Source organism: Zonotrichia albicollis, chromosome Z (assembly GCF_047830755.1).
Source record: "Zonotrichia albicollis isolate bZonAlb1 chromosome Z, bZonAlb1.hap1, whole genome shotgun sequence".
NCBI lineage: Eukaryota > Metazoa > Chordata > Aves > Passeriformes > Passerellidae > Zonotrichia > Zonotrichia albicollis.
In genome coordinates, this window is record NC_133860.1 from 86,242,053 (window position 1) to 86,250,688 (window position 8,636).

The 8,636-nt window shown below is 50.4% G+C and overlaps 1 long non-coding RNA gene across 1 annotated transcript; it reads left to right on the forward strand.

Moving 5' to 3' along the window:
* Positions 1-2,759: 2,759 nt before the first annotated feature.
* On the forward strand, positions 2,760-7,569 carry LOC141727239 (uncharacterized). The gene is made up of 3 exons (XR_012578297.1): positions 2,760-3,056; positions 3,421-3,556; positions 7,051-7,569. It is a non-coding gene; the product is annotated as an uncharacterized LOC141727239 (long non-coding RNA).
* Positions 7,570-8,636: the final 1,067 nt, after the last annotated feature.

Below are 8,636 nucleotides of genomic sequence, written 5' to 3' on the forward strand. Positions count from 1 at the left end.
GCGCGGCCCCGGAGCGGCCCGGCCGAGGCGGCGAGGGACGGGCGGCGAGGGGCCGGGGCCATGGGGCGCTCCGGGAGCGGGCGGACATCCCGGCAGAGGGGAGAGAGACCTGGCAGAGGGAGGAGTGAGCGGGAGAGGGGAGAGATGCTGCGAGGAGGGGGAAAATCCCAAGAGAGGGGGATGAGCCCGGGAGTAGGGGAGATCACGGGACAGGAGGAGTGAGATCCGTGGCAAAGGGTGGGTAGCCTTCCAAGAGGGTAGAGCCGGGGAAACAGGAAAGAGCCCTGGGAGAGGGGAGAGATCCTGGAAGAGGGAGGAGTAATCGGGAGAAGGGGAGATCCAGGGAGACGAATAAAAGCACTGGCTACAGCCCGGGAAAGGAGGGAGCTTGGGACAACGGGTAGCTTAGGACTGGGGAAAACCCGAGAGAGGAGGGAGAACCCAGGAGACGGGGGAGAACCTGAGAACAGGGGGCAGATCCGGAGTAGAGTGGAGAGGGCCTGGGAAAGGGGAGAAAGACGTAGAAGAAGAAAGCCCAGGGCGGGCGTCCAGGAGCGGAGGCTCCTGCAGGCGGACTGGGAACCCGGAGAGCCCGGAATCACGGAGTCCTGCAGCCGGGCCGAGAGCGGGCGCGGGTCAGTGCGGTTCGGGAGAGCGCGGCTGCGGGGCTGGCTCCGGAGGCGGAGGCGCGTGGAAAGCGCTGCTCGGCAGCCCCGGCGGCGCTGAGAGCACAGCCCTGGCCGGGGAGGCAGCGCCACGGGCGCCGCTCGGCTTCCCAGCCCGGCCACGGCACCGCTCGGCTTCGCCGCCGGATCCGCGGCAGCTCGGAGCATCGCTCCCTGCCCGGGCCCGAGGCTCACCTGCGCCAGGTGCACCAGAGCATCGCCTCTGCCTTGACAACCCACAACGAGCATTGCCCGGCAGGGACCGCAGATCCCCTTTGGAGGCAGAGAACAAAGAGCAAGGAATCTTCTGTGGGAGAACATAGGCAATAGGATGGGGTGTCAGTGTCCAATGTGTTCAGATGCACTCACAAGGATACTATTGCTCTTGGCTCAGAACATGGAAAAGAAGTGGGCAGACACAAGTCAGAAGCTGGTTGCAATATCCAGGGATCAGTTATCAGAAAAAAATGCTACGCAACTGCTGGAATGCTTAATGGATGATTGATTACCCTTTGGCAAGTAATCTGCACTTGTTAGGAGCAGCATACTTATCTCTCGAAAATTACTCTAGAGATATTCTTAAGAAAATTTTGAAGAAAGGGTCATACACCCACATTTTAATGCAGTTGCTGTGGGTTTGATAAATGAAATCTGCTTTATTGTCTTGATTTTCCTAAAGGTTTGTGGGGTTTTTTTTCACACATGCATGCATGCTAAGTTTGAGAATCTAAGGTAAGGTCTTTTTATAGGGGATATGGAAGAGACAGGTCTTCAGCCAGCAGTATGTCAGTGAGAGACAGCTGAGCGATGATTACAGAGAAAAAGAACAGCCCTGCAATAGAGGTGTGAGCTGCATTGCACAGCACTTGCTGTGGGCCAGAGAGCACAAAGCAGGCTGGCCTGGTGGGCCTGAATATTTCTGCCAAACACTCTGCATCTCACACCTTTGCTCTGGCTCAGTGCAGAACTGCAGGATTGCGGGCGCTTCCTCCCAGAGCTGCGTGAGGCGCTGGCTCCTGCAGGTGTGCCCTGCCAAGCTGTCCCTGCCTCACGCTGGCCTCGCTTCCCCTGGCACAAGAGCCGGGCCTGAAGGAGGCTGCCCTGTGCTCCAGCCTGCCGAGCAGCCCGGCTCCCTGCCCCGGTGCCCAGAGTGCTGCACACACTGCTGACCTTTGCCAGGAGTTGCAGGGCAGCCGGCAGAAGAGGAGGAATCCTCAGGCAGCCCAGCGGCCCTCGGCTGCCCTGGGCCTTTCTCTGCTCCTGGGCGCACTCCAGACGGCCAATGCCTCCAGGCTGGGCTGTGCCCAGCACGGCTGTGCTTCCCCTCGGCAGCAGCCAGCTGCCACCTGGGCTCTGAGAGCGGAGGAATCACCCGCTGCCAGGAACAGGCACCCAGGGCCCGGCTGCTGCCTCTTGCAGCTCCAAGGGCCTCCTTCCAGCCTGCCTCTGCCGGGGCTCAGCCTGCTCCGGCCTCTGCCGGGGCTCTGCTGGGGCTCCACCCCGGCCAAGGCCGGGCCTGCTCTCACCTCCCAGGCGCTGACAGCTCTGCACCACAGGAGACCTTCCTGAGCACCCTCTCTGATCTTTCTGCTTTCTCACTTGAGCAAGGCTCTCCTCCAGCCAAAGAGATTATTGCTTTTCGGGATACAAATCCAAGTGGCAGGAGCCCCAATGCTCTCCAATCACAGCTGAAGGCCTGCATCTGCACAGGGTATTGGGCTGCCTCATTCTTCTTTTGGTTTGGCCTTCAAATGCCATTGCCCATTCCGCCTGAAATGGGAAGGGAAGGGAAGGGAAGGGAAGGGAAGGGAAGGGAAGGGAAGGGAAGGGAAGGGAAGGGAAGGGAAGGGAAGGGAAGGGAAGGGAAGGGAAGGGAAGGGAAGGGAAGGGAAGGGAAGGGAAGGGAAGGGAAGGGAAGGGAAGGGAAGGGAAGGGAAGGGAAGGGAAGGGAAGGGAAGGGAAGGGAAGGGAAGGGAAGGGAAGGGAAGGGAAGGGAAGGGAAGGGAAGGGAAGGGAAGGGAAGGGAAGGGAAGGGAAGGGAAGGGAAGGGAAGGGAGCTCTGCTCCACCTGGAAGTCTCCTGCCCTCTGCACAGACCAGCAGAGCTCTGGAGGAGCAAATAAAGCCAGGGGTAAAGAGGTATCCTTTTGGTTACAAAAGATGAATCTCTCAACCAATTTAATGCTGTTGTCCTTTTTTTCAGTGATTCACAATCCCATGGTGGGATTCCCAGCAGAGATACAAATACCTCCAGGTTTTTTTTCAGGCGACTTTGCCAGGAGTCTCCAGGATTCCCAAAGTTCCATAATTTAACCCCAAACCCTGCCCTCCTTTCCTCTCCTTGGCAGACGAGGAGCTTCAGCTCTGCTCCAGATTTTTAGACCTGGCTTTGGTAAGCCTGGAAGGGGTTCTCAAGAGAGATCTTTGCCTGCCTTCAGGCTTTGCTCTCAGGGATGCAGTGGGTTTACTCAAGATTGTAAAAATTCTTGCAACACACTCAATTAGCTTTGAAAAAGTCGTGTCTTCTTTTTTTTTTTTTTTTGTAACAATGACAAACTACTTCCTGAGCAAAACAATGAGATGTCAGCATATTCACAATATTTCAACATTATGAGCTAATCCATTTGTATCCACAATGATGCTTCTAGACAAAAAAAAAAAAAAGGGTAGACCAGAATAATGCAAAGGCTACTTGGACTTATGTTTTTTTGTCGTCTTTTTCCTTTTTTCTTTCATTTTTTTTCTCTTGTTCAAAGTATTCCAGGCCTGCCTCTGTCTTGATAATTGAGAAATGAGACCAATTCAGTCAAAATAAACAAAGATAATATCCATCATTCCTAAAAAGCACTGCCCATCCTCTGAGAGGAGAACAACCACATCAGAGCCAAGGATGTAAGCATTGCCTTTTTTTCTCTGTTCCAGACTCTTATCACCTCCCAGTTATTGGAGTCCAAATCTGGGGGATAGGTTTATTTTCCCCAAATTTTAGGAGGTATCCATTATGTTATGATTTGCTAGTTACATTAAAACATGAAAGGGCATCATGAAAATATGTCTTTTTCTACTTGGTACCTTACACAAAAGGAGCAAATCCAACTAACCAACACACTGTGGAATTGGGCCCATGAGCAAAGAAGAATTATTCTCTTTTAAAGAGTTCCATTTGGGAAAACTTTTCCAGAAAAAAAAAAAAAAAAGTGTTTGGGAGAAGGTAATCGTGAAAGGAAGAAAGAAGACTCAGCTCAACAGTAGGAGCTGGATAATTCCCACAAAAGTTGTTACTGATCCTTGCTTCCAGGGGGAAAAAAGTCCCCTCTGGATAAATCCAGCTTTCTGGAAAAGGGTTTAAACTTAACACTTCCATTTTAGTGGTGTTTTGCTTTCCAGAGGAGATAAAAGATAATGATTGACTGAATGGCATGAAATCTCCATGCTTATCCACACCTCTGAAAAATATGCTGGGCTCCACTTCCTTCCCTTCCCACATTTTCACCCTGACATAATCTTTCCCATGTGTTAAAAAAAAAACCCCTGAAGGTTTCTTTGTGTCTGGAGAGTAACCAAGCGCTCACATGCCCTGGTGATGTAAAAACCAATTTGTGTCCAAGGGAGTTCTACTGGAATTTAGGAGCAAAACCCTGTCAGGCCTGATGAAACACCCCAGAAATCATCAGAAATCCTGAAATCATCACAAGTTTGGGTTTTACCGAGCACCTCCTCTCAGGTGTGTCAGCTGGGGCTCACCAAGAACCCACGGGGCAGGAGCAGGTCCTGGCAGCCCAAAAGGTGTGAGGGACTCACCTCACCTTGCCATCCTTGCCACCTGGTCACCCTGCAGGCAGAGATGATGCTGAAAAGTCAGGGGAAGGCTGGGGAAAAAAAGAATCTTGGTGAGACCACCAAAGTCAGCAGCATTCGGCGTCTTTTGGGGAAGAGCCTGGACTTGAGGCCTTGTTTGGTGTGATCCTGATGCCTAAAGGTTTTAGCTTTTATATTTTTCAAGTGCTGTGCTGCATCAGTGCATGACTCCAAGCTCCATATAGAGTGGTAGTTATTGTCTTCACGTTTTGGTCACACAACACAATCCTTCCAGGCCTCAGAACCAAGGCCATCATCACAGCCTCAGGTCCCAAAAGGTACAAATAAAAGGGAATTGTGGGGGGAGCAAACTGGGGGTAGATTACTTCATTACCCGAAGCTGGAATTGGAGGATGTGATGCCTTGTGAAGGCAGGCCTAGAACAGAGGCCAGACAGAATTACAGAATAAATCAGGGATTTATTCAAAGGATCTCCTCCATGGATGCACCTTGGGCAGCACGAGAGCCCAGCCAGGGCTGCACCCAAGATGAACCAAAATGGCCACAAAATGAACCCAAATGGTCACAAAATGAACTCAAAATGGCCCCAAAATGCACGGCCGGGCATGGGGTCTGTCACTGGGATCAGCTCTGCTCCATTTGCACCTTGCAGTTCATTGTCCCATTCCAGCTTTAGCCCAGGCAGTCCCACCCTGCTTGTTTTTCTCTCTCCAGCCCACGGTGTTTGTGCTCCTGGGCTGAGATTTGGGTCATTTGTTCCCCAGCTAGAGCGGGAATTGTTTTGTCTCCCTGCTCTGGACACAGAGCTCACCATCCTATAATGTCAAGCCAGACCCACACACTAAAGCAGCACTTAATATGAAAAATATCAAAGCTAAAACCTGAGATTAACCTCAAAATGCAAATGGACCAAACTTATAATTGTGTGAAAACCTCATGTCCATTGTCCATTTTTGGTGTAGCCTCTGGGAGGCCGCTGACTGCCCAAGCTGCACCTTTTGGAGGCCTTTTATAAACACCAACTTTATTCTTTTGAAACTCTCTCCACCCTCTATTCCAAGCAACCCCTCCAAGGCCTCAGTGTCCCACCCCTGGCAGCCCCAGGATGATGCTGGGGCTGGGTTCTGTGCTATGCAGGAGGAAAAATGGGAGAAGCCAAGCATCAGGAGCGCTCCAGGACAGCTGAGGCTGCCACAGCCCCCAGCCCCTGCTGCCCTCAGCTCCTGAGAAAGCAGCCCCCAGCCTGGCTGGAAATGGAGCTGGTGACAAATGAGATCCTGGGACAGGAAATGTAAGGGCAGGGCTGGTGCCTCTCAAGCTCCTTTGAACTGTGGACACATTCAGTTCGCATTTCAGGCACCATTTATTTCACTGGCATGTGTGGTTTTGTCTTCATTTGCTTTTCCTCGCTGAGCATCGCCCTTGTAGTTAAACTATCAGTTTCTGGGGGATTTAGAATCAGAGGAAATGCAAGCATCTTTAAAAAAAATATGCTAAAACTTGTATATTTTTGTACTGGGTTCAGTATTGTAGCAATCCTCCTCTTTCTCTGCTCTCTGAAATGCAGGAGGAGGAAAGGCAAAGAGGAAACTGCCTCACATCCCTGGGAGTGGGATAAATCTATCACAACAAAGGGTCATGGTCACCACTTTCACTGCCTGAAGAAGAATTTCATTGCCTTTCCTGTGCAAGCCAGGGTTCCTCATGTCTGTATTGATGAAAAAACCTTGCCCTCAGGCTGCAGGAGCACTGCTATTCACCCTGGGGGAACATGGGATGCTGAAATGGTCTGGTTTAATCCTAATTTAGAGGATGTGAAATGCAAGGAGGACTGTTCACAGCATGCGGAGGGGAACGTATGTGGCCCGAAGTTTAGAATCTGACTAGCTGAGGGCGAAAGGCCGACGCTCCTCTGCAATTCTTGGCTAGCACTCTTCGGCGTCTGATGGCCTCGGGCTGTGCTGGCTGCGGACTGGCGTACCTCGCTGGTATATGAGAGGAACGGAGCTGACTATTTCTCGGGGGTTAAACATCGGTTTATTGCAGGTGATGCCAGATCCAAAAACACCGGCAACTCGTCTGGGGAAAAGTTTTTTTTCATAGGGGGTGAAAACAGGATTATAAAGGAGGGAGGTGGGTACAGACAGAGCCAATCAGGAAAGGTGAGGGGATGAACTTCACAGAACTGACACTCCATGGAGACCAATAATCAAAAGGTAAAGGAGGTGTCCTGGGACCCCAGCCAACTACTATCTCTAGAGAGGAGAAGGTTCTCGAAACCTGGGAGGAGGAAGGGAGTGATTGACTGGACAGGGAGGAAACAACTTTCACTTATAAGGGAAACCAGGGGAGGAGCAATTACATATCGGCAACTATGAATAGCAGTTGCTATAGCAACTTAGCTGACAGGCTAGCAGTGGCGGGAAAAACTGGGGGAACGAAACCATTTTACACATAATAGGGGAGAACAATACATAAATTGGGGGAATAACACAAGAAACTTAACAACACACTACCACAACAGCACAGGAAAACGATCCTGTGCTCTTTGTTTCTGTTTTCCCCAGACTCCTTGCTCAGTGCTGTACACGTGGGGCAGATTTCTGAACGTCTCTGTCTGCAGCCTTCTTAGAAACCTCCATTTGTGACAAAATCCTTTAAAGGAAACAGCCGAGGCCACAGCGTGGGGGAAGGTTGGCACCACCCAGGGCTGCTCCATCCACTGAACCTTCCCAAAAATCTGAATCCAATTTCCAGGATGCTGGATGGCGACAATGTACCAGCAGCTTCACAAGCTTTTTTATTTTTGTTTTCCATCAAGAAGCCGGCTGGCTTTTGGGATTTTGGATGGGAATTAAAACAACCCAGCTCCCTCTTGCTGCTTGCTCATTTTTCAGGGGCTGCTCCCCGTTTGCCCAGCCCATTGTTCCACTGCAAACTCCGTGAGCACAAACTCAAACCACACTGCAAGCAGCACATGGCTTTGTTTAAGCCACAGCAAAACCCCAGCAGCACAGCGCAGGGAGAGTGACCTGCCCTGCTCATTCTGCCTTTGCACATTGCCCACTCTTTTCCACTACCAGGACGTTGTGTGCCCTGTTTTTAATTTATTCACAAGGAAGATGTGTGTCATATGTGTTTATACGTGTTATATGTGTTTATACATGTTATATGTGTTGCTTCAATTAAAAAACAATACAACAAAATTATTAGAAATGGTGCATCCTCAAAAACAATGCCAGCATAGTTGAGCATTTATAGAAATAGGTATTACCACCACTGCACCCACAATTACGTGATGCAATCCCTGGTGTATTTTGTAACTGGATGTTACTGAGCCCTGCCAACACAGACACTAAGCTTGTGTTTTTACTGTGGTTTCAACAGAGTGTTGTTTTTCTGCAGCACCTTCGGCAGCACAGAGACGCAACAGGTGTACCAAGTAACATGAGAAGTGTACCCCTAAAATACTAATAATGGAATTATTTAAATTATTATTTATTAGGAACATTAGGTCAGCCTTAATTATGTTTTTTTAAATTTTTTTTAATATATTTTTTTTTTATATCCTTTTTATGCTCCTCAGTGCTGACTCTGTCAGGGTTGTGATGCCTTGCGAAGGCTGCCCTAAAACAGAGACCAGGCAGAGTTAAAGACTAAATCAGGGATTTATTAAAAGGCTTCAATGGATGCACCTTGGGCAGCACCAGAGCCCAGCCAGGGCTGCGCCCAAGATGAACCAAAATGGCCCCAAAATGCACGGCCGGGCATGGGGTCTGTCACTGGGATCAGTTCTGCTCCATTTGCACCTTGCAGTTCATTGTCCCATTCCAGCTTTAGCCCAGGCAGTCCCACCCTGCTTGTTTTTCTCTCTCCAGCCCACGGTGTTTGTGCTCCTGGGCTGAGATTTGGATCAGTTGTTCCCAAACTGGAGCAGGAATTGTTTTGTCTCCCTGCTCTATGCACAGAGCTCACCGAAGCAGCACAGAACCTGAAAAATACAAAAGCTAAAACCTGAGGCATCAGTTTCAGGGTGCTCTGAGGGTTTCCATGCACTGGTTAAGGAAGCATTGTCCTGCTGAGCACTGCCAGTGAGCATTCCCCTCATTCCAGCCTCCAAACGCAGGCTGTGGATGCCCTCTGCTGCTCCACC